This window comes from Daphnia pulex, chromosome 8, assembly GCF_021134715.1.
Source record: "Daphnia pulex isolate KAP4 chromosome 8, ASM2113471v1".
Taxonomy (NCBI): Eukaryota; Metazoa; Arthropoda; class Branchiopoda; order Diplostraca; family Daphniidae; genus Daphnia; species Daphnia pulex.
The window spans coordinates 2,385,987-2,413,188 of NC_060024.1; the positions used below are offsets into that span (position 1 = coordinate 2,385,987).

The following is a 27,202-nucleotide window of genomic DNA, read 5'->3' on the forward strand; positions in this document are numbered from 1 at the left end:
TCGGGCTCCAGTTTGCGACAAGGGCGAATATTTTCTTATGTTTACCGTCTTTATTGTATTATGTTTCCTCGCTTACCTAAGCATAAAATGCCTTAACACAATGGACAACTGGGTTGCCCACGAACGTTAAATTAAAAAAAAATCCGAGCAAAAGCAAACTCTAGAAAAACAATTTTGCTATTTTCCTGTAGTCTCGGGTTTTCACAGCCCACTAGAGAAAAAATAGTGTTTACTGGGCTCCGCCCACAAAAAAAATAATTCGAAAACACAAACCATTTCAACAAAAAAAAACATTTATTTCCCATTTGTCACTTTACCTTGTCATTCATTCCATTTTTGTCATCATGGCTGGTCGAGGCAGCCTTCTCCTAACAACCGACTCCACCAACGACGAATTCGACCCCAACCAGTGGTTGGCCGTGCTGTCTTACGGCCCTTACCCCGACAACAAAACTACGTCTACCCATCGGACACGGAAAATCCGCCGGTCCCGGCTCCTTCACCAACCTCTGTTATTTAACCCAACGGTAGAGTGATGGCAGTAGCCCCATCCATCACGCCGCGGGTACCAACCCCCGTTGCACCCGCCGGACAAGCACCCTTGGAGCAATTGGCCGCCCCTTCCCCGGCTCTGCGTCCCGTCCTGACGGCAAATCAAAACCGATTGCGGCCATCAATATTGGACTGCCCAGTCCTTGCACTGGAGCAGCTCGAACTGCTGCAACGGTATGTCATCGAGCAGGAGGATCTACGGGTCCGATACTCTAAAACGTGCGGGATATCAATGCTTGTTATGGCAAAGAGCACTACTGAAGAAAATCAATGAATTTTGTACTGTTTATAAAAAAATGTAATCTTTTGGGCGGATATATATATATATATATGCACCTTTTTCCACATCTCTCGGCACACTCCTCCGTTAAATGGTAAAACATTTTTGGGGGAAAGGTAACAGCCAGGTGTCCTCAATATAGTGTTAATTATACCTCTCACCTTTATCCCTATGATGAAAGATGTCCTTTTTTTGTCGCCTTGTTCCTTTCGCCGCCTCTCTCTTTTTCACAGCCTCTCTTTTTCCCTTCCTCTTATTATTGTTAACTTACTTTTATAATTACTTACTTCTATAATTAAAATACATATGTTAAGCATAGACTTATCATATTTTTTATACCATATATTTCATGTACATGTATACAAATACTTCCAGATAATGCTGCTCTTCATCTTTATCAGCCTGGTCGTCTCGACAGCTCATAGTTTCGAGACAACTTTTTGTGACTGCTCCAAACCGACAGGAATAGGCCTACTGACGTTTAATCGGAAGGGGGCGGTGGTCAGTTACCCCCCAATCTTGCGTGTAATTTGAATAGAGGGCCGAGATTGCAAAACGGCATACGATTAGATCCTTTTATTACTAAATAAGACAATGGTACAATTTTTACAATAGCTTTGGTTAACGAAACGAATCATCCGATAACTCTTTAGAAATATTAGGTGATTAAAACTTGAGAATTCAGCAGGGTTGAGAGAGCTACCATTTACACATTTTAAACGGAAGTAAATTCTTCCATATTTATCACCCCGCTACCAGTTGTTTCCCCAGTAAGTCCAGTTCCCTCTCTCACTTTTCATCACATGTTCCGTTTGGAGGATCTGCACCTTTTCTCGCCCCTGTCTGGTGAAAGTAGTAAGCCACCGGCTGCTGACCCTTTCACCAGATAGGCTGGTGGACGGAAGGAACCTTTCACTATATACTCCTGCGGTTCAACTCAACAATAAATACATTACGCGACAAGAAACACGAATAAGAAGTATATAAGCATCCGAAAAATATACTTCTCTGCCATTCCAAAATCATCCGTCAAATAGTACAATGGCTCTACCAAACCACCGTATTTATTTTTCTTCCTCCGACTGGGGTAGAATGGAAGATGTCTTCGCCGACGACATTCTATTCGCTCACCAACCAACTCATGAACCGATCATGATCGATGAGCCAACAGACGACGAAACTTTTGTACAGTCTTTTTCTCGGACACAGTCGCTAACATCGACGTTGGATCTCCAGCTGATAGCTGACGATACGCTAGATGAGCTATTTGTCGACAGAGACAGCCACCCAGAACTTACGCAAAACATCCTTAACGAAGTCAACTGAAGAAATGCAGTAAGCGTTTCTAACTACATTCATAATCTGCAACTGCCAGTAGGAGTCAACGGGCGCACCTACTCTCCACAACTACCGGCCAATCCTTGCTATTCCCGGCGCCAATGGTACAACACACCGGTTTCTACAGCCTAGGTGGTAAACTAAGCAGATGTTTCCGATAACTAAACGTAGTACATAGTTCATCAAACGTTGAAATATTTCTGGTGCATTAGTTAAACCAAACGATAATCGATTCCAATAATACAAATTTTTATCCACTATAAACGCTGTTTTTCTTTAGAACTGTCGTCCATTTCTATTTACCAAAAACAAAAACCTACCCAGAGTCGTAAAATACTTTTGCTATTTGCGACCAGTGCCACTTCATCGTGGCGTAGGAGCAGCGTGACAACGACTTCTCTGAAAATACTCCCGTTGTCTGGTACCTCTACCTCTACCCCGCCACCAAGATGATGGCTCGTAGGAAAACCGGACTGAACCAGATCGACGGAAGTCTCTTTTTTCCTGACGGACGAGTAAATATTCCCCGCTATCAAGCGTTACGAGACCAGTCTAGGGGTGACGATCGAAATGCCGATGGAATTGTTGGACGAAGCCTGCCGACAACCGTCCATCCCGGAGATTTACGGAAAAAAGTTTTACGTGAAATATCAGATGGCGGCGGTAAATCGCCATCCAACCGGATGAGAGCCACAAAGTGGCCCTGAGCCAACAAGACCCCAGAACACAGGACAACCACACTATACGACTCCGTACTCAATACAACAGTCAACTTGCCCCATGCTTTTTCCTGCATTTTTTTCTCCTGCTACGATTCCCACCTTACATTCTCTTGGGGTTTTCTACTTTCTGTTTTATTAATGTGTAATGTATTTGCCAGTTTCATGCTAGAGAAGTTTTGCGTTTGTGTGGATTGGAGGAGAACTTCGGCCTGTCTGCTTAGTAATTTACATAGTTTTTAATGTTGTGCCCCGATATCGTCAAACCTGACATTGCACAAGAATCTATTGACATCCAACATATTGAGGGAAGGAGGGTTCTGTTTCGTGTGGAACTAGCGTTCCACCGTCGACAAGCCAATTCCATCACGGAAGTTTTCGACGATAGATTAACCTGAATTTCCTCGACCACACGATATTCCATCGCTGCAACCGTGTAAAGGACTCGCCCTTCTTCCACTCTCCCAGTTGAAAGGTTCGACTAAAGTCTACTGTTTTCAACCAGTAGAGGTTAGAATCGATGCGTCATTTCGCACGATCACAGCTAGAAACAAAAAGAGTGACGAGATATGGCTGATGAGGAGAATGCCATACATCTAATTGATTGTCGGCTTGTTGTTCGTTGTTTAGACGTTGGCATAAGCTAGGCATAACAAGATAACTTGTTTTTTCGTCTCACTATAGGGCTGTTCGACATCTTTTTTTACATTTGTTGCCATCGCGGCAACGCAGCATTTGAGTCAAGATGATGTCTGCTACAATTGTCCGCCCCGTCTTGTCTGACCAATTGACGTAGGTCACATGATGTCAGATTTAGTCTGACGTCATCTTACCTTCGTCAGTTGGTCAGACAAAGCCAGACAAGGCGGGGCGGACAATTGTAGCAGACATCATCTTGACTCAAATGCTGCGTTGCCGCGATGGCAACAAATGTAAAAAAAGATGTCGAACATCCCTATAGAGTTTTGGAAAGTTGCAACAGTTCCGCGAGGCAAAAGTCATGCGAATTCTCGATTAATGTGCACCGTAGCGATGGTTGGCGGTACTTTGCTGTAAGCTTTGTTTGACAGAGTTTTGGCGTTTTTGATAGGTCTACCAGAACACGTGACTAGCAAACCAATCAAGAACGTCAAACGCGTATCAGACAAACCTCTGTCAGACAAAACTGGCAGTAAAGTACCGCCAACCCCCGCTACGGTGCGCATCGGTCGATAAGTCGCATGACTTTTGCTTCTGCGGGATTGTTGTCAATTTTCAAAGCTCTATAAATGCGACTAGTCCACTCGCGTCCTCAAATGCTACTGCCTGCGATCGGAATCAGAAACTGATGTCTATTTATAGGAATTCAACCAGGTCAACTAAGTTTATTTCCGCCAAGGGAATTGATATTCTACGTGTACCAAAAATGTTGAAAGTTCTAGGAAGGTCATAATTGTAGAATACAAGAAGGGAGGTCAAGCGATTCTGGGGAAATAATTAACGGAAAATAAAGTTCAAACGAGGGTAAAACCACGATAGCAGTTAAAAAACTTCTCGTATTACTTATATTTGCATCAACTATTCAAGATGTATTGTTTCTATTTACTCCGCGCATTACTAACTGTACTAATCTATTCTTATAGAAACCCTGCATTATCTTTACAAATGTTTGTTGAAACAAGATTGGGAATAAAATAAAAAGTTAGCAACGACGCCATTGTTATATCTTTTCCACTATAGAATGAGGAACTGAGGATGGTAGGAAACTAACTCGTGAATGCCAAGGTAGCGAAATGTCCGGCGTCTATTAACTTCATGTGAATGTTGTCAAACATTCTCTACCTTCATTGCTAATTAATGCTTTTTGCAATGTTCTAGAAAGTCGTAATAAATATAAAAGTGAAGGTCTGTTTCTTTTGGTAATTTTTTATGGGATGTGGATGAACTCAGAATAGAGAAACCAAGTGACAGAATGCGTTTGATTATTAGCCTATGTATTTATAGAAGTTTGACAGATGACGCTGACCTAAACATGGTGTACTAATACACCATGACCTAAATAATATCCACAACTTAAATAATTGATAAGTCATTGGGAACCATCTAGAAAGGAAAAATATGTAAAATCAAACAGAGGATCAGATTTAATAATTCATTTATTTTTCCATCGTCATTTTCTACTGATAGACCATGTTAACTTCAATTGTCATGTCTCCTATATGGCGTGACATCATCTGCATATCAGAGGTCTCAAAGAAGATGGGTAGAACAGCTTAAGCCGAGACAGCATTTTATTTATCACTCAGGGAGGATTTGGTTTCGTCAACTAAGATGGAATCTCCATTCTTATTTATGAAATTTAACCGTCAAATTCACCACTTTTATTTGATAAAGATGAGATGTGTTTTGCGATTGAGGGCAGTCGATAATTACACAATCAATTGAATATGTCCTTAGTACTGTTTTGGTTTAGAAGTTGTTGTGTTATAACAACAGAGAGAACAGGCATGCAAAAAAACACAATCAATTCTGGGTAATTAAATTTCAAAAAAATGGGTCGAGAATCACAATGACGATAATCAAGATTAGTTTTCATCCGACTCTATACATGGCACAGAGTCCAAAGGATCTTGCAATTCAACGGCGGTCGTGTTCTCCGAGTCTTCATTGTCCCACTGCGTCGGTTCCGTTATTTCCATCGCCTTGTTCCGCAAGGCTTTCTGCAAATAGAATAAATAAAACAAAACCCAGTTAGTTGCGGCCCTTAACACAAAAATGGCAGACAAATTATATTATGTTGTTATAATTGTTCCGTGTAAAGCTATATGGATTCGCATTCGACGGGAGGGTGGGTGTTTTCATTACACAATCGAAATCGGCAGAAAAGAGTCGCGAAAACATTTACGAAGATCGTTGGATGACTCATGTGATGACTCTGTTGGTGTTTTTGTCGACTCCGCATTTTGTTGGTCCGAAGAGCTTTAGTCATTATCTTCTTCACCCTCATCTCCATTCAAATTTAGCGGCTTCCCGTTGACTGACACGATGTTGGGTTTCCTGCCACCGTAACGCTTGAAGAAATCTGCTTGGTTCTTCCTACGTTCGGCCTTCAACTGTTCCACAGCTTCTTGTTTATCTCGTTCGATTTGAGCCAGATCAACGTCCAGCTGGCAGATGGACACCTTTCGTCGACTCGTCCCACCAACCGTATAAAGCCATTTGCCTCCATTCTTTTCGCTTACCTGTCGATCGTTTTCGACCATCTTGTTGAAAATGCTAGAGTACAATTTCTTGTCCTTTTCGCGTTGCTCGCGAATCTTGGCGTTGCAGATCACCAATTGATTGGCGGCCGCCTTGTTGTTCGAATCAAATTGGAGAATCGCCTCGAAATGTTTCTTGGCTTCATCCGGCACGTGAATGCCCTAAAGTGCCTACGAATGGAGAGACAAAATCTGTGAGTAAAAAATCCAAACTAATTGCTGGTCAACTTGTACGGATACTTGGCCCATGATGCGGAATAATCCCTTTTCATTTTTCGGGCGGTCCATCTCAAGCGCCTTGTGGCAATGATCACGAGTTGCACAGAAATCGTTTAACTTTAAACAGCACATGACCTGATTGAGGCATGCTGCCAGCATGAGCTGTTCTTGCTCCTTAGCTTTCTCGTCTTTAAGAGCTGAAATAGAAACGAAAAGTTTTATTTTTTTACAAAATGAAATCAAATTATTGCGAAAAGCAAAACTTACTTTTTTCAAACTCGAGGAGGGTGACAATCTTGGAAGTAGGCCTACTGTTTGTTAGCCAGAGCGTATTTGGCAGTTTTAAAATGATTGATTTCTTTTCCTTTGCAGAGCTTAGCCTGTTCCAGCTTTTTCTTCGGCGTCCATCCTCCAGCTCTCTTTGGCCTTTTCAAAGCTCTTGAGTTCAACCTCGTATTCGGGGTTGACGTTGGGTAAAACACCTTGTTTCTCGTTACCGGCAGAGCCGAAACCGTATGCAGGTGTCAACTTAAGCAAGCTCCTATCTTGCTTCTTGAATTTCAACAGAGCCTATTCATCACCGTCGGGAATGTTCGTTGAATGAATGAATGTTCTAAATCTTCTCCAAGGTAGAAGCTTAACTCAGGTTGATCAAATACCGTGTCTCCGCGTGTCGACCGACCAGTGAAACTAGAACAATTAAAAGGGAGAAAAAGGAAACTATTGTTTAATTTTCACTTTAAATACTTCAGCCATCAAGGAAGCATACCTTCAGCAACAAGCACCTTTTCATTATAGGATTTGAATAACTTTAAGGTTTGATTTATAATCCCTCCATCACTTGCTTTGGGGAGATCTTCTATCTTCCAACCTGAAGACAAATATGAATTACAGAATTTATATAAAAATGAGCAGTGTGGATCCAACCATACCTCAAACATCAGCAATGTGGCATTTAAGAGGAATTTTTAGGTGGACTTCCATTTTCACCGTAAGCATAATTGGATTAACAAGACAAGACTGCACACTTCAATGGTATTTACTCCAGTAGGGTCTTGCATGTCTTTTTTACACTACCTGTAGAGAATTACATTTAAGAATGTCAATTTAAAAAACAACCACATTCATCACATTCCATTAGAAGTACCTTTGCTTGAATTTGAATTTCTCCCCTCTGTCCTGACTGGAATCAAGCTTCATGCGTCACGTGTGTGGACTAGCTGGACTGAGCTGCTCCTTGCCAGTTCCCACCTGTTTGATTTCTTTTGAAACACCACCTTCTTTTGTTGGGAGTAAGATCAACAGCTGCTGGGGCAAATGTGTAGGCTTAAGGCTCTGTCTTCGTAGAACTTGAACAATGGGTTGACCAACTTTCATGCTGCTTTGTTGATTGGCTGTTATGGATTGTTGTCATTTAGTTGGTTTCATCACAGAATTTCATTTGAAAATGCTTATTGGATTAAAAGTATTTAATTAGTATCATAATTCATAAGACTTACTTGGATTAGGACCCCAGTTGATCGATGACGTTCGATGAGCAGGCCCGGGCCTGAGTGAGTGAGTGTCAAAACGTCAAAAATTGGGCCCAAACTGTCAAAACGTGACGGCAACACATTGACCAGTATTGACAATGACAATCAGATCCTAGCAGACAGTCAGTCACAGACCAGTGAGCTACATATACAAAGACTAGTTGCGGCTTTCAGACGCTTGGTTCGCCACTTCGCTGGTCATGCAGTTCCACGTTTGAGCTCTTTGTTTTTTTTGTTTGTTTTTTTTTAGATTAATTTGAACGTTGATTATTAGTATTACACACGCCATAGCGACATACGTGTCGATAGCATGGGCTAGAACGTTTACGTTTACGTTGGTTTATGTTGGCGGTGTTGGCCTATACATTTCGTCGTCGACTTTAAGTACAAAGTTAATTCGTGGGCAACAATAATTATTGGTTACCCATCAATTGTGTAATCGACCCGGCCATCTTCAATGATAAATTCCTATAGAAATTCAATATTTCTATCTAAATGACGTCGTTATTTGTTTTTCTTTCTTCCTCGATTTTGTTTTGAATCGAATTATTTTCTGTCCGTCTTAATGCAAAAGCATACTGTTATGATCCGTGTTTTATGACTAGGTTCTGAGATTCTGAGAAGGTGAGAACAGGAAAAAGACAACGTAGGTAAACGTGGGCTGGAGGACAGAGGGTCGTCTTCGGGATGATGAAAGGGAAAGAAAGAAGAGTGCGGGGCACGACGGTGAAAGAGACGCTGGTGGAAAAGAGAGCTGAGAGAGAAGGAGGGCTGTAACATTAGGGACTTAACAATTCGCAACGGACCTGTATTATTTCGACTCCAGTGTATAAGGAGTATTAGCTGTATAAAACTCTTCTCACAAGATATTAAATTTTTTTCAGTCATCCTGCCCCGCATTCAGCAACAATTTAGAGTTTGCAAGTGCCAGGAGGGTCAAGTTGCAAAACCAGGAATAATACGGAAAATCTCATTATAGTTTTGCATTATACCTTGCTATGATTTGCTGAACTCTTTGTAAGAATGAAAAAAATATCAGCTGACGATATCAGAATAATTTACCTTATTCGGAAACACTTGATTTATTGCATAATTTTTTTATCGGATATGGTATGTCAGTTAAAGTAGCTAACTATAAGATATTTGGCAATTTGACACAAACTTTCGACCCAATTTACCATAGAAACCTCGCAAGAAACATATTTCCAAATGCCAAATCAAAATTTGATTTTTGTCTTCTGCGTCAGCTGTCACTCTATTCATGGAACATTTCATCTTCTTCGACTAACCAGCCAACAAAAGTAGTGTGTTGTAAACTAGTTCCGTCAGTAATTGCTCCGGCTACTAAGAACAGCGTTATTTGGTCTCCTTTATTAAGCTCCAAAGTGGATTGGTGTGCAAATGTATCAAGGGTGGTGCAACTATACGCTTGTGCAATTCTAACACCATTCAACTGTAAATCAACGCGTGCAGCATTGTTTCCTTGAATGCTATTAGCAACACCAGAAAAACCGAAAAAATATTTCCCCTGTCTCGGTGCTATGAATATTCCGGTAGAAGGGTTCATGGCATTCCCAACATTAGTTCTTGTGATTTCGAATGGAATGACCGAGTTAATATAGATATTTAAAAAAAACACATCAAACAAGATTCTTTATTTTATGATATGGCCATGCCGGTTTGCGCCGGGATTTCACGTTGCCGTGGGTGATCAGTGCAGTGCAGTTTTGATGAGCTGGTCCTCTAGTCTGGAAGTCTATATAGAGCCCTGACTGTTAATAACAACTTAATAAGCCTATATATTAGCCTACAAAAGAATTGGACATGTATGAACACTATAATTGCAAGATAACTGTCCAGCAAAAGATACTAGGCTAGATTATAAAACTGAATCGCTATATAGGCCTAGTTGTTCACATATATCTGACCCACGAAACAAATCATGTGGAATCATTCTGAATCGTTGTTTTTTTTTTTGGATTTGTTTTTTAAGATCAATTGCGGGTTATGCATGGTTTTAGCCCACTTTTAATTAAGAAATTGGGATATAGGCCCTACTTAGATCGAGCGGTTTCATATAAAAGAGTAGGCCTATATAAGTGCCCATGACAAAAAGCAGTGAAACGACATTATAAATAATTATAGTGCGCTGCAACAATGACAACGCGGACAGCAATCCCCGCAATGTTTCGGATGAATGATTAAAAATTATTACCGCGATTATCTGACGAAAAATCCCCGCATATATTAAACAGAGTCGAAAAGTTTCGATCCCGGTATTTTTATTACCAAAAAAAAAAGGCGATTAATATGGCAATTGAAATGTCCCGGCAGAAACACTTGATCCACAGCCGCCGCGATCTTAGTTGTGAGTCTATTAATATTGGTCTGTTTAACGGAATAAATTGATGGGTTATAGCCTTATATACGACTTAGCCATTGTATCGACAAAAGATCGAATAGGTTCTGTTATTTTGCATTGGTGGTTGTATGTTATTTATAGGAAAAGAAAGGAAATCGAATCTAACTTTGTATCGTGTCAGCGATACGATTTTTTTTTAAATTTCAATTTGCCTAATCCATCCTCCAATAAGATATCCAAAAATAAAAAATTCCCCGGGTTTTTTATTTTTATGACATTTTAAAGTTTTCTTTGTGTGACCATTTATGTCGACATTAATGCACCAACTTAACAGTTAAATCATTGTTTGCCTCGGTTTGCCTCTGTTGTGTTGCAACAAAGGCTGGCGTATTACTGATAACGTGGATAAAAAACAATTATATAAATACGTATGCATTATGCATGGGGCTACTATAACTAGCTTATAATAGATTATACTAATTGTTCATACACCCCAACCATGAGGCAAGTGCGTACATAATAATTCTGAGTCCCTGTCGTTTAAATTCGTGTTTTAGCCTAGGGTATATGTATAGGCCTAATGGCAATGGGGCTATTGCGGATGATGTTTTCTCTACTCTTGTTTCGCCACTCTGCAAAATCAAATTTGAAAGGAGCTTGGTTCGACACAGATCGGTGCTGATTAATTTATTCACTCTTGTGCATTAGGCCTAGTTCGACGTTACACTGGAGAGCATTGAAATGTTAATTAACTTAAATTGCTGATACATTTTCTGGTAATGAGTTTTAGTAAATCCGTAAGCAGTCGCTTCTATTTTGCTTCGATTTGAAACTCTATACTACGGTGAAACAAATAATGCAGCGAATTTATTTTTTTCTGAATATCGTGTTCTCTTTTTCCGACTAATTTCACCTCCACTGATATCCGACGGCAAATGCGAGACGCCATCGTTTTCGTTAACTTTTCCAAAACGTTAATGCCTGAAAATGTAACTCGCAAAAGACGCAAAAAGACTTTCCAATCACATTCCCAAATACTAAATAGCGAAAAGTCATCGTCGTTTGAAAAAAAAAGTTTCCCATGCTCATCTCGCATAGCATAGCCTCCCCGCTCCCCCTCAATCCACATTGTCTCCTCATTTCCATTTGACCTATTTTCAAACAGGAGGTTAGGGAAGGAGAGAAGTTAACTGTGCAATTTCCTCAAAGTTGAAATTCCGCATTTTCCGTAAAAAAAGGAATTCAGTTTCAGTTTACGGTTCGTTATCGGGCAGGGAAGTTATGCAGAACGATTTTTGGTTTAGATTCAATTCAATTTCCGCAGAAGATGGCTAACAACAAAATCAGTAGCAACAGCAGCAGCAAAAGTGAAGGAAAATCAGATGGAAATGGTGAAGTCGCAGAGCCAAAAAAGACGTTATAGCCTCCCGTAAATTTATTCGACTGGGCGCAATCGTCTGGGCTAAGCTGGATGGCTGGCCTAGGTGGCCCGGTAAGTCCCGCCTTTGTATTTAATTGTTTTGTTTTTTTCGGAATTTTTAATTACCATTTGAGAAATTCTGATCGTCTTGCCGTTGTTATGTTATTTTATTTGATATTCAAATTTGTCGATAAAGGAATCGTTGTTACTCACAATGACTGTGGGCTGCAACCTGCGAGAAAACCGACTATTTAGTTACTGGATATTTTGGTTCGGCAGCCATCAAACCGTGTCAGAGGTTCACATATTCAAACACTTTTTCGGCTTTGGTACAAGTTTTTTATTGTAATTTTTATGAATTGTTATGAAAACAGATGCCGACGAAAAAACTGCAGTTTTCTAGATGGCCAGCCTTTTAACTGAAGCTTGCAACAGCCTCTATGAAAAAGGAGTCTTGGAAGCCCTGCGGGTTAAATATGGTTACACATTTTTATTGCCAATTATTGGCATCCAACGTATTTCATTTTTTGGCCATTTTTTTTTAATCCACAGGCAGTCGCCTTGAACAGAGATCAGACGAAATTAGTTAAAGGTACGGCTGACAAATTGAAGACGTGGGCCATGAAACTCTTGGCGTTGTCAAAGAGCAACATCAGTCGAGATGGTAAATAATTTTCTATTATTACGCCAACCTTTTTTATCAACACCCATTCCTGGAAAATAATTCCAGTGGTCTTGGACGAGTTCCCGGAATGGCTGCAACGTTCCATAAACCGGATCAAAGACACCAACACCAAGGGGAAGAGGATCACCAGCGAGATTTTCGTTTCTTTATTAGATTTCTACAGATGAAACCGATCAGCACATTTGACATGAAGAATGCTCAAGGCTCCGCCAAACATCGTCTGGTGTTCGTACGTGTTCGTATTAAAATAATCCGTAATAATCGTAAAAATCATTTCAATGTAAAGCTAAAAGGAATTTTGATTTTATTAGGTGGACTAACATTCCATAACTGAATTTCAATCCGCAATTGGACGAGCAAGTCATCAACAACGACCATTCAGTTCGTCCATTTCTTGTCTTCCACTCAGCCGAGAGCCATTTTTCATCAAATATCCTTGGATTCTTGAATATATCGTGGTATTAACATATTTGAAGGCTCCTCTCTTTAAAATAAAAGTTTTACTGTACATTGTAATGCGATGCCCACAGGCCATAAACCAATAACCCCTGCCAGCCAACTGGCAGGAGAAACACGACCGCGGATGCTTTTCCAGCGCGATACCCGAAGCAAGACGAAAACAATTAAAGTTCCAGCCCATTTGGAGCATTACTCGGTCGTCCAGCTGACCCAGAAAACGGCCAAGAAGAAGAAGAAATTTAACAGCGATCTCCGCTCGAGTTGGAAACTTTGCGAAGCCGTCGGCAGTGCTGACAAGGACAGCGACGGAATAAGTGACGAACAGGCTACATCGCGGGTCTGACGGAAGATCACGCCGCATTTTGAAGAAGCTGCAGTATGCAAGAACGATTGACGAATCGAAGTTTACCAGTTTACGTTGTGGAGTTGTGGATTCACATTTTTCAACTTTTGTTGAAGATTTGAAGTTGGCCCGTGTCGTTGGCCCGAAATAAGCCACGGATTTTTATTTACTCTTCCTTCTTACGTACGTTTCTCACCTTATTTTGTTTTGTAAACAAGATTGTAAACTAAAAATAAAAAAAATCGTGACTGTTCTCAGATCAAAGAATAAAATTAGTTGGTGGAAAATTTGGAATTTTTTTTTACAATTGTGAGCGATTTACTTGGAAGAATTTAGTTAATAATCTGAATCGATTCCAATATCGATGTCACCATAGCCCCCTCCATAATCACAGTAGCCTCCACCATAGTCACTATAGCCCCCACCGTAATCGCCGTAGTATCCTCCGCCGTAGTCACCGTAACCATATGATCCGAATCCGCCATAATATACGGATATCCGAAGATGCCTCCGAAGTTATAATGATACGCGCGTCTCACGTACGGTAAGTGGTATAGGGAAGGCGAAAGGTAAGGAAGAAGAAATCCTCGACTGATTGGATGGCGCAGGGTTTGGTGGAACTGGAGTGGCGCCGACTCTAGCAATTCAGATTTAGCTTCTCCGATTAATTCCGATATATTATATTCCGATTAATTACTTGTCTGACGCATCTTTTCCCACATTTTCGGGACAAGGAAAATTTTCTGTGTGAGGTTCGTCGGGTTGTCCAGGCTGATGAGCTATTTTCACGTCAATTTTGAATCCGTTTTTCTGCTTTGAGGTGAAACCAGTGTGTCTCGATTGGTCGTCAAGTCTTCCAGATTCTGTTGGTCCTTTCCTTTTCAACCGATCGGCCCAAAACACGACAGCGCAAAAAAGTGCCATCAAATGAACAAATACACACAAGTTATCTGCAATTAAATCAACTATTCAAGATTGTAAAGCAAGTATTGTAGCATAGCAAGTATTATAAGCAAGTCCTCTTATGCAGTAGCCTATATAGTAGTATATACGCTGCAGCACATTACTGATAAATTGTTCACATTTTTATTTTCGGTGCTTTGTATTTGTATTATATTAAGTACTGTTTTTGTTGTATTAAAGGCCTGTGCTGACTAACGAATACAACGACATTGACATTATACAGCCTAAATTATTCATTCGACGACAATATAATAGTGGTCTGATGGACTATTTATATATAGCTATGACGGAATAAGCTCTAATCCATCTACTAAAATATACAAGCTGGACTACATATAGATGGCAGATGGCTGCATGTTGTCCCGGTAAGTCGAAAAAGTCGTGCTTTCAATAGTTTTATTTTCTCAATTAGGCTTATTAGTTATATTTTTGAACGAAATTTTTATCGTGTTTCCTCATTGTAACTGAGGGGGTCGTTTTATTTATTCCCTATTGTCCATGTAATTTAATACGACAAGGGATCGTCGTTGCTGCTCACAATGACTGATTGTATTGCTGCTGGTGCGCTGCCTCCTCCGAGAAAGCCTATAATAAACTTAGGCTATACTATATATAAAGTTATACTGGTTCGGCGGCTATTTTTTACGAAATTTATTTGATCGTGTTGCCGCATTGTAACTGAGGGGGTTGTTTTATTTATTTATTCCCTTGTCCATGTATATTATAATAATACGAAAAATGGCCGTCGTTGCTGCTCACAACGACTGATGCTGCTGCTGGTACGCTGCCTCCTCCGAGAAAGCCTTTGAAATAGGCTATAAGGCCTACTATATAAAGTTAAACTGGTTCAGCGCGGCCATCCAGCAGCCGGGTCCAAGATTCTCAAATTACATTGTTGTTGTTTTTTCGACTTTTATTAGGTTTGTTGTAACTTAAAACTAGATGCTGGCAGAAATCTATTATATGCTATTTCATTGAATTAAAAAAAAAAGGTTTGTCTTGAACAAAGTTTCCAACATGGTTCCCATCGTTCGTTCATTTCTATCAGTCATCATCCGCTCAGTCGTGAGTACATCGTGAGCCATTTTTCATCAAATTATTATTATATCCTTGGATTATTTAAGATATTGTGATACAAATATTTGAATGATCCCCCCTTCCTTTTTTTTAAGTGTTACTGTCTTGCAACGTGATGCGCGCAGCAGGCAAAATTTAACCTCTGTCAGTCAACTAGTAAAAAGAAACACGATAGAATGCTATTCCAGCGCGATATATAATACCAAAGCAAGACGAAAACAATTAAACCACGCCAGCAGCTTATAATTGGGGCATTTTATAATAGGCCTATGCTCGGTTTGGTTGTCCACCCCAAAAACTTACAAGAAGAAGAGGAAATTGAACGGCGATCTCCGACAATCGTGAAAAATTGAATAATCAAAGGGAGAGACGATGATAAGCACCCTATAAGCACCATCATCGAGCAAAAATGTATTATTGTTTGTTATATTATTCCCGATTATTCCAAAATGGGTTATTGCCGTTAATGATACAGATGGACAGAGCACCGTGCTAAATATTAATATGCCTATATCTTTGCGATTCCTTATAGCCTAAGGCCATTTTTTGTCCCAAATAAAATAAATTTATTTAATTTTACGTAAATTGTGTTTTCACTGATTCGGAAGCAAACAAGTCATACATGAGCATCTGGAATAACAGGAAATTCAAATTGGTCGCATTGCGAATATTATATATATATTTAGACCATTGCGCAATCGAGTGCGCAATCTATAAACGATTGAAATAATGATTTAATTCAGTACTATCCTATATATAGTTTTATTGACTATAATAAAAAAATCGTATAATGTCGTAAATACAATACGAAAACTTAAACGTTCATCTAGAGGGGAAATATTCAAAATAATCAAATCTTTTTATAACAATAACAAGAGATTTGGCGCTCGAGATTTCGGCTATAGTAAGAGAATCGTACTCATGACATCGGCACGGCGCTCTACCCAATTAAGCTAATATTAACAAGCCAATTTTTGAGTTTTGTTTGAGATGTAGATTTGTACAGCTATAATTAACGTTTCAATGAGTTAAATGATTTATAAGTTTGCTCTAGAAAACGATTTGCAATTTTCTTCCTCTCGCTTCCAACACTAGTCTGATGGTTTCCTCAGTTCGTTTTCCGGATACACTAAAGGTATACAGAAAGTGGCACATTGTTTTTCAGTGTAAAGGTCCAAGGGCGGGTATTCTGAAGCAGGGAGTACTGCTGCACTCATGGGAGTTTAATTCATGTAGAGTTAATGTTTTAAAGAATTTTTTGCTGCTGTTCCAAGAGGTAAAACCTCAAGAGAGAAAACACTCGCGCACACTCTTTTAACTTCTCGTAAATATCGACAACCGGCAACCGAAAACAATACACCCTAAGGCTGGATTGGTACACTGGCCTTTTTATTTCTATTATTGACGTGCTGGAAAGCTCTTTTACGGTCTCTTGTGAGATCTCATGAGAGAAGAGCATAAATATATGGGGAATATAAAACCACCTTTCACACATAAATATAAAAAGAAGAAAAGCCCAGATAGCGACACAATCGAAAGGACATAAAAAACACAATATCGACGAGCACCTGTGCACCAACAGTTTCATTTTCGCCCATTGTTTTCATATTTTAAAAAATAGTTCGACGGTTTGATACGTAACAAATCGGAAAAATTCGAAAAAAAGGAGGCCACCGATAAGATATCTACTATATCTATAGCTAGCACCAGTAGGCCTACATTTACCCACCCACCCCTCAAAATTTTCCTAAAACTATACATCGGAAATATTAATTCAACTAAATAGTTGAAAATATATTTATTTCGTTTATTATAATTATAATATTGCTGGCATCAGCAGACACGAATTGCATGTAGGCCTATATATTTGTCCATATGTGATAACATGGGTGTCCGAATATACAGGCCTATTAGTATAGCTAGGAAACCTCCCAGATAATTTTTACAATTTGTGCGTGAATATATTACAATAGACTTGGAAATAGTTCTTCACTATTTCTTTTTGTGTCCTATTTTTTTTGTCAATTATCTTAATTGAATGTTTGTTAAAAAACCCAAATATATTATATTTGATTTGTACCAAGTTTGGTATTTGCTTAAATATGCGCGAAGTGTCTTGGTATAAATATATAAATTTTAAGACTATATAGGCCAACAAAGATCATATAATATACCTACATAAACCAATATCACGTGACTCGCACCTCAACAAGAATTAACGTAGCGATTATAATCATTCATTTAAATTCAAAATAGGACTACTACCATAACGTGCAATAACATTTGTCAAATATATGACTTCATTAGCAAACAAAAACGCAAAAATAAAAAAAAAAATTTATACCTTTTCCCAATTAACGGCGCAGACTATTTAGTCATACCACTACGTCACAAACAGCTTGAAGCATTTCTTTATATTTTCTTTATGTGCGGTTGTGCGCCATGCTTCCAGCATTATATATTTTTTCTTTTTTTCGGGTACACCAGTATATTGGCCATGTATTAAGACTTTTCAGGACAACAGTTGGTCGGGCATACAACCACTAGCATTCCCCGCCCACAAAGAATCCACGATAAATCTCCTACCAATAGCAACTCAAAAATTCTACATTTTCTTCGTTTCTGCTGAGCTGACACGCCCCTTTCTTGTAGTTCCTTAAAGTTAGACGATTTTTCAGTTGTGTTTCCCATTTCGCGTTGAGTTTTCGTCCACAACACACATTTCAGTTTTTTATTCAGTTTAATTTTTCGATAATTAAAATGTTTCGACTGTGTCCAGTTAAAGTTGAGTGACTTTTTTTTTTGTGTTTAGTAAACTTTTCTGAAGCCAGAATTACTTGCTTTCTCCTAAAAATTTTGCAATTAAAATTTTAGGATCAAGCAAACTTGAAACTCGTTTATTGAAAAAAGTTTATTGAATTTTCTTAACTCTGAAGTTGAAAGAATATTTTCAGAAAGTTACAAGCGATCTCCCACTCAACCATTTCGAAATATCCCATTTTTTCCGGAGGTCGTTTTCGGATCGTAATCCGGAAAGGGACTCTAAAAATACAGTCTCCCCTCCGACTACAGCGCTTTTAGCCATCAATTCGGCTCCTAAAAAAATAAATTAATAAAAAACGTAGCCCTTTCATCCTTCCTCGCGAATCCAAAAGAATTTTTGAAAATTCGTTGAGATGTCTGAGGTATCACAATTTTCGTGATACCCCCATTTCAACTATTTTTTAATGAATTTTATTTGGCGTTGCCGATTGCAGTATATGTACTTTCGCCCCCCTTCATGTCCTTCCCTTTTCTGATGTATCAAAGGTCTTGTATATCGATACAAATGGAACCTGATAGCCAAGATGAAGGAAATACTGAACCATTCGACCACTGTCATATCTGACAGCAGTCATGAACGGGGTGTTTCCATCCCGAACAACAATTTCCAAATTTATTCTTAAAATGTTGCGGCAAATCTGTTTAGCTAAACTATAGGGCTATTATTAAAAGACAGCAGGTGCATTGCAGTCTGGCCAACGGAGTTTGGGATGTTGAGGGGGGCACTTCCCTCTCCCCTTTTCAATCACGGGCCTCCGTGCATTTTGACTGTACGTGGCAATGGCAAAAGACGGGGGCAATAGTGTGTAAGGCACGCTTACAGGGGGAATAAAGCTAGAGACTAATTCAACGTGACTAAATGTATTTACTGGCAAGTGGCGAATGGGGAGCACAGTGCAAGAGAGCAGCGGTGTAAGAGAGAGAGGGACATGCATACAAGCGGTTTATATAGTGGGGGGGGGGGGAGACTCGGCATGCCGGCTGCGGTGCAGCTCATCTCCCGAGTCATCTCGGGGTGGCGCGGACGTGAATGATTTCTCCCTCGAATTTTCATAGCTGAAATCCTATCGATATCCCTATAAGCTTGCGGGAAAAAATTTGGGGCGGGACGAGAGAGAAAAAAAAAATTTCCGCTGCGTTAAATCTATAGGCTCGTGGGCTCCCTAAAATCGCGATGGCTCCCGTTCACGGAAATCAAAATTTTCCGTAGCCATTCATTCGCAAAAATTGTCCGCCAATCATGCGGCATTACTGTAGGAAAACGCGGAAAAACAAAACTGCAACCTATCGCTTTCGCTCTCTAGCTTGGTCCGTATCCCCTATTTTTAACCTGTTGATTCAAATCACGAAACGTGATCTTCTTTCCGTCACCACACGGATATTTTTCCTTCCTTTCTCTTTTTTTCATCATAATTCTCCCATAGAGCGTGTTACCGCCCTTTCGTTCAAAAACCATTGGCAAGGGTACGATTAGTCCGGCCCATTCATCCCTTTATCACACAGCATTTTGACTGGTTTTTGTTTTTTTCTGTCCCCATTTTCTTTGTTCATACTGGTTGCTTTGTTGGTGCAAGTAGTAGACGGAAATATGGGTTTTATGACACTTTGCAGCCGTAGGCTGTCTCGTCTTCCTCTTAGCTCTGTGGCCTTGGCGGGGAAAATACGGTGGGTCGTCCGACCAACCAGGTGGCGGAAATTAAAGCCTGCGAGTCAAGATGCAAAATCTTGGGAAGAATCAAAGAATTAAAAAAAAAATAATTCCGTTTCCCTTTTACTTTACCCCATTCTAAGCTAAACTATATATATCGTCCAACCCTGAAATTTCTGTTTCCGTCCCGTTTGCTTGGGAAATTTGTTTGAACTTATCTTTTGAGAGTGCAAGTCCCAAAACGAAACTCTACACCTATTGACTCCGCATCTGGGCCCTGGTAGGGGCTTGTATTGGCCCGCATGGTAGCCGGCCTAGCCGTCGACTCTCATTTGCCGACGGCTTTTCTTCTTCTTAGATTCCTTTATTTACGTTTTCCAACTAATTATGTAGACTTGATTGAATAATAAATAAAAAAAAACTTGGGAGCAAGTCAATACTATCTGCATCACATGAGGTCTGGACGCGCCATTTATCTACGGTGAGCTAAAAAAAAAACGACGGCTTTCAACCGCAGCTAACTGTTTCGTCCCAATCGGGTGGCGGAAACGTGGAATCTTCCGGTAAGACGGATGACTCGGATTTTAAATCCAGTAATAATTTTCTGACGGCTTTCTTGCTGACACTTTCTAGTTAATTATTTGAATTAATTGAATGAAACAAAACCCGGGGCCTGTCGCTACTTGTTTCGTCCGCAGGACGCTAATGGTAACACGGCAATGCATATTTTTCTGGACCGTGCGGGGGAGAAAGAAAAAAAAATTGTTTGGGGTTTTTGACTGCCGGTGCCGCTTTCAACGGCCAATTGACTTTAGCTGAACGATCAAGTGGCCGAAATAAAAGGCCATGTAAATTAGTGCGTAAAATCGCGTCACAGATTCCTTATTGCAGAAAATCTTTCACACTTTGAGAGAAAAAAAAAATAATACGAGTGAAGCGTGAGCGGACAACATTAAAAGGAAATTTAAAACGCATGTCGCGTTTGTTCGCCCCTTTCAAAAAAAGGCCATGTAAAAATGGCCGAAATAAAAGGCCATGTAAATTAGTGCGTAAAATCGCGTCACAGATTCCTTATTGCAGAAAATCTTTCACACTTTGAGAGAAAAAAAAATAATACGAGTGAAGCGTGAGCGGACAACATTAAAAGGAAATTTAAAACGCATGTCGCGTTTGTTCGCCCCTTTCATCGGCTGCCCTGTTGACGCCGGCATTTTTCGCGCCCGTAAGTAATCTTAACTGAGAAGGGGTAAACTTGTTACCCCACTAGGCCTAACTAGTTACTTTGCGGCTTTGCAAAGTGCAAAAAAAAATGAAGAAAACAAACGTGAACAAACGATAGTTGGCGAGTGTACGCGAAGTATGTAACGCCTAGGAACCATAATATAATTAAATGGGGGGAATAAACTGGGGCTTGTAGGCCTAACGACTGCTAAAGAAAAACAAAAATGCTTTTGTTTATTTTGCTTTTTTTTACTGGAAAACTTGCGCAATTAAAACGGCCTGTCCAAAAATGGCGGAGGTTTGGTCGCGCTAATAATAAAAAAAAATTTTTGTCGGGGAGTGGGGCAACTCGGCCGGCCTACCCCACATGCAGTCCACTGTTTACTCGAATCGAATAATTTTCGCGGCTTTGAATACCGCGTGGGCGAAAAAAATGTAATTTGGGAACGAGGAGAGCTAAAAAAAAAAATAGCTAAATCGGACGAATTACGGTGAACATTTAAGCAAAGGGAAGCGAACCTGCGACAATAATAATAAATAAAAAAAAACGTACGAAGAGAAAAATATTTTATAAGGTACGAAATTTATAAGACAGTTGAATCGGCGCGAACAGAAATAGCACACGTTTGCTCTAGCTGTTAACGTTAAATCAACGTAAAGTAAAAACGATCGTGTCTATTCGTCTTCTATGATTTCTAGCGGGTCGGCTGTTATGTAAATTGGCGGTGAAGTGTCGCCTGTATTAAGATAAAGGGTTTGCGTTGGTGGGGTAGCATGCTGAGCGTTAAGCAGCGCCAACTCGACCGCTCTAATTCTGGCCGCTGTTGATTGATCATTAAATAAAATACAATATTGGAGCGCGTTCATGTCATTTTCGTCTAATAATTCGATTAGGTTCGTTTCCCTGACAAATTCCCATTCTAACAGGACGAGTGCGGACCGCTGACTACCTGACATGATTGCTGTCATCAACGGTGTCCGTTTTCTGCTGTCCTGCGCTGTGATATTTTCCCTACGCGCACATAACTCGCTGACTACGGCCGTTTTATTAAGTGCACAAGCTAGGTGTAGCGGGGTTTCGCCTAATGAATTACGAATATTTAAATATGAAAAATGTTCAAATATATATTTTTTTTATTCTACGCCATATATATCGTATGGCTGGTCTAAATAGGACTGCTTTTGGCAACTGATTATTGCTAGTCTTATTTCTCCATACGAGCAGTACTATTTCTACCATTCAGCAGTCCTATTTCCAGTGCTGCCACTTCTGAAATAGCAAAGTCGTGCAGGGTTGCCTAAAAAGTCCCGAAAATCCGTTTTTTTTTTTTTTTTAAATCCTGCACTTTATCTTGCACGATTTTCTTCAAAATCCCGCAAAAATCTTGCAAAAAAAAAAAACCGCATAAATCCGACACGATCCAACATAATTTCCTAGTTATCCTAGTATATTTGAAGTCTTTTCTTGTCAGACAGGTAAAACATTATTTTGATACTGTTGACCGACAGTTAAAAGCTACACGGAAGCTCGGTAGGATGCTTATTTTAGCCCTATTCCAGCACTTTAAGATTACTTAACACGTTACGCTTTTTGGTAAGAATTATAAACAAACTGAAAAGCGAAATTTCATGCTTCTTCGAAGTGTAACATGCTTACAAAAAAATAAGTATGTTTATAAAAATGAAATTAAGTATGTTTACAGAACAAGTACTTTTAGCAACACACTTATCATAGATTTAACGTACTTAAAGTTTTAAAAAGTATGTTAATGCTTCTTAAGTATGTTAAAAAAAAAGTCCTTTAAGCAACACAATTATCATAAACTTAACGTATTTACTTTATTTATAAACGTACTACCCAATGTTTTCTCTGCTGCAACGAAAAAATGACAGTCCATTTCATTAACCATTAATGTAAATAATACATACAATTTGTAATTGTTGATAAAGTCCCTGTAGCTGATTGGTTAGCAAGCTGGATCAGCACTCTAGTGGAAGATAGATCAAACCTCAACAAAGTCAGAACTTTTTTTCAATAAAACTCTCAAATTCAAACAGTCAAACGAGAGGACTAGACGTCCACAGATCAGAAACTCAGAGTCAGGCTCAGAGCGGCTTAGACTCAGAGCACCAGACAACAGCGCCACAGTGGTCTCAGTTGTTGTCTACTGCAAATTTCAATTGATTAATACAATTATCACCAGATATTCAAAAAATCCCCAAAAATTACCAGAAATCCGACAAAAAATTCGAAAATCCTGCAAAATCTTACGTCCTGCAAATGTCATGCAAGCACTTCGAAAATCCTGCAAAAACTGACAAATCCGACATAGTGGCAGCACTGCCTATTTCTACCTGTACTATTTCATCAGGTTTTTAATCCGGCATCTTTGTCGGATTTGCTTGATGTAGATTGGCTCATAGATCCGGCACCCTTCATATACCATTCAGCCAATGAAACCATGTTAATAATAGTCCTGCTCGTTTTTCATTTGTAACTTTTATATTTCAATACTTCTTAAACTTTTTTTTTATGAAAAGTTTGAATGCAATCATAAAAATAAAGCCCATTTGTCAGAAATATCGATATGAAATACAATTTAAGGTTAATTAAAAAATAATATATTCCCGTGGGATTTTTCTCGCGCTTACCCTGGGACCCCCGGCTCTTCTCTAGCAAGACAAGTTTTCTGCTATTGGAAAAAGATTAACACAGGGTTGTAGATCTTTTTGCGCTGATTATTTCTAATATAGGGTTTAGGCTGTGAAAATGAGTGGGATTGCCCGTAAAACGCGTTTAAAACGGAGCTGACGCGCTACCCAAGCCGGTCTTAAGGGGGATCTAGCTGGGGGAAGACTACGCGCACCCTTGGGAGAGGGGTGAGTGAAGGGCACCTGGGCCATACCTTAAGCTTCCATGTTTCTCCCTTTTTTATCGTACCAACGACGGGCTAATGGTCAGAAGCCTGGGTTGTAATGCCAAAAGACCGAGGTTCGAATCTCGGACAAGTAAAAATAAAATTTTATAATATTTTGAAATTTGATTTTCATTATGACAATTGCATCAGCAGTCACTGCTATATCATGCAGTCACATGCTGCATTAGATTAGTCAATGTCTTAGCTAATGAATGGCTAGCTACCATACGGCTCATGCTTTCCTTTGACCACATCAGTCAACGGTACTATAATGGTCAGCAATCCGATCTGCCATGCCGAAAGACCGATGTTCGAATCTCCTTCTTCAGCCTAGTGGGGGTGATTTCTTTATTTAAAGTTGAAACTGTCGTGAATCGTGAATTTTTCGTTCAAGATAAGTTCACTCGATTTAGGTAAAGCAGCAATTAATTAGAATTGAGCTTGGCCGGCCAAATAAATCTGACAGTTTCTTTCCGTGAATCGTTATTATAATAAAATTTAACTCTAAACCTAGGAAAATATAATGCCGTATAAATAGGTGGATAATGACAGAAACCATGATCTTCACAATAACCCACTCACTATCGTTCATGTATTAGTAAATCACTACTCTACCGACTTAGATATATTGTCATGCCTACATTTAAGAAACATAGGTTAGATATTACCCTCGGGAATGACCAAATAGGGACTTGTAAATTTTTCATAAACCATACGGCATATGCATTAGCCGTATGGTAGCTCGCCATCCATTAACTGAGACATTGACTTATGTATTGCAACATCTAACTGATGATACTGAAATTTTAAAATTTAATAATATCAATTTTATTTATAAATTTCTCTTTTAGGCTTGGCCGAGAATCGAAACTCGGTACTTCGACATGTCAGCCCGGGATGCTAACCATTAAGCCACCGATGACATAGAAACCGGGGAGAAACATGGGATGCTATAGTATGGCCAGGTATACCCCCCTTCACTGACCCCTCTCCCATGGGTACGCGCCACCTCCCCCCGCTCGACCCCCTTTCTGGCCGGCTTGGGCTGCGCGTCAGCCCCGTAAAACTCGAATCTTTGAACGTGTTTTACGGGCACTCCCGCTCATTTGTACACCCTAAACTCTATATTAGAAATGATCAACGCAAAAATATCTACAACCCTGTGTTAATCGTTTTAAAATAGCATAAAACTTGTCTTGCTAGGGAACAGCCGGGGGTCTCAGAGTAAGCGCGAGAAATATCCCTCAGAAATATATTATTTCCAATTTAACCTTAAATTGTATTCCAAATTTATATTTTTGTTAAATGGGCTTTATTTTTATGATTGCATTCAACCTTTTCATACAAAAAATGCTAAAAAAGTTTTGAAACATAAAAGTTACAAATAAAAAACAAGCAGGACTATTATTAACATGGTTTCATCGGCTGAATAGTATATGAACGGTGCCGGATCTTATTGTCTATCGACTTCTGATAAATTCGACAAGGATGCCAGATCTCTTTCCTGGTGAAATAAGGCAGGTAGAAATAGGACTACTGGATGGTAGAAATATGACTGCTCGTATGGAGAAATAGGACCAGCAATATTCAGTTGCTAAAAGTAGTCCTATTTCGACCAGTCCTATTTCTACTTAGTCCAAAAACTTAGTCCTATATATACCAATCCTAATGTGTTTAGTCCTAAATCACCACCAATCTCGCGTAGCCAAATTGGCATCAAACAATTCTTTTTCACTTTCGCTAGGTGTGTAAGATTTAGTGCGAGTTCATTTTTGTCTAAAGCAAATTCCTGTGTTTTCTGGCTAGTGCATATTACTTCTTCTAAATTATTATCTAGGCAACGTTTAGATTCCGCATTTGAAATGTGGGTCCAATCCTGCACGATAATCTTATGCCGAGTCTAAATTGTTTTAATTTGTGGAGGGCTTTGCTGCATATTGCTTCTACGTTTTCGTAATAAAAATATTCCAATTGAGCGTTGTCGTCTATCAATTTTAAAGAATTACTGTCTACTTTGTGTACAAATCCTGAACCGCTTTTTAATTCTCTTAAATTACATTGTCCTGAAATATTAGCCTTTGTTGCGTCCCATACTATGACAGAGTCATGATGGCGAACAAAAGACACTTCAGAGCTGTTAGTTAATAGACCAAAAGGGGAGGTGATCGGGCAATATAAGTAGTCTTTTCGAATAATTATCTTTTGGAGCATGCAATTATTGTCAGGGAGCCCGTGACAAAGTAGACACAAACCTTTTAAGAGAAGGTTTGACTATCAACTCATTATCAACTTTGGTTTAGGAGGGTGGGAGAACCGCGAGATGGCGCGTCTGACGATTCAGACCGGCCGGGTTCGAGAGTTATTCACTCCCGAAGTCGGCGTGATTTGGGGAAAATCACAAACTGTTTAAGAGAACAAATTTTTCAATCGTAATTTAAAAAAAATACACTGATTCTAACGTCAGGTCGCCAGACGTTAGAATCTGCCGTTTTGAACAAATCAGACGCAGTCAAAGTTTCACTTTTTTGTGAAATTTCACATTTCATTTAAGAAATGTATTTTTTTTGCATAAAATAGCTGCAAGTGAATTAGCAATTAAAATGTAAGACCAGACGGTTATATCGGCCGTTTTATACTCATCAGACGTCATGAAAAACTGACATTCAGACTCCTAAGTTTATTTCTTTAATGCGGCAACACCGTAAATCTGGCGCTATTTATAAAAAATTTAAAATGAAAGAGAAGAAAATTCAACTTTGTATTGTTTTTCTTGATCATATTTTAAAAAAATTTGCATTATTTAAGCCATAAAAGGTTGCATTATTAAAACAATAAACATAAAGTTAATCATCGGCAGCTAAATCTTCATCTTCGGCGGCTTTTTCGGTGGCTTCTTCTTCTTCGCTTTCGTTATCCATTTCTTGTATTTCCTCGTCTTCTCCTTCCTCATCATTTGGTGATTCATTTTGCTGGATATCTTCAAGTTTCTTTGGAAGCATTTCACCATGAAACCAGTTTAGATTGAAATAATTATCACCGGACTCATCTTGATTAAGGTTCCACCCATTTTGATCTGGGGGAAACATTGTTGTTTGGAAAGAATAAGCATTATTCCAAATGGAACACAGACAATTTGCCCTTCTGACTTGTTGAACAAATGCGGATTTGCATGGCGGCAAACTGCTCCCATCTATCCCCTTCACTTGTATGTTAACTTTTTTTTCCTTGGGTGAATCATATTTTGCGCAAAATATTTGATACCGCGCATCGTTGACTTCTGCAGGCTTCATTATGTCTGTATTTTTTTTGATGCCATACAGTTGGCAGGTGAACTTTTCAATTTCCACAAAAATTTCTTCTGAAACGGTTTCCATGGAACCAAGCGAGGCGAATGCCTTTTGATA

The 27,202-nt window shown here is 39.4% G+C and overlaps 1 long non-coding RNA gene and 1 pseudogene across 1 annotated transcript; one reads left to right on the forward strand and one right to left on the reverse strand.

Moving 5' to 3' along the window:
- Positions 1 to 5,141: 5,141 nt before the first annotated feature.
- Positions 5,142 to 7,761, reverse strand: LOC124199746 (annotated as a pseudogene).
- Positions 7,762 to 12,467: 4,706 nt separating this feature from the next.
- Positions 12,468 to 14,239, forward strand: LOC124199624. The gene is made up of 3 exons (XR_006876906.1): positions 12,468 to 12,571; positions 12,658 to 12,804; positions 12,877 to 14,239. It is a non-coding gene; the product is annotated as an uncharacterized LOC124199624 (long non-coding RNA).
- Positions 14,240 to 27,202: the final 12,963 nt, after the last annotated feature.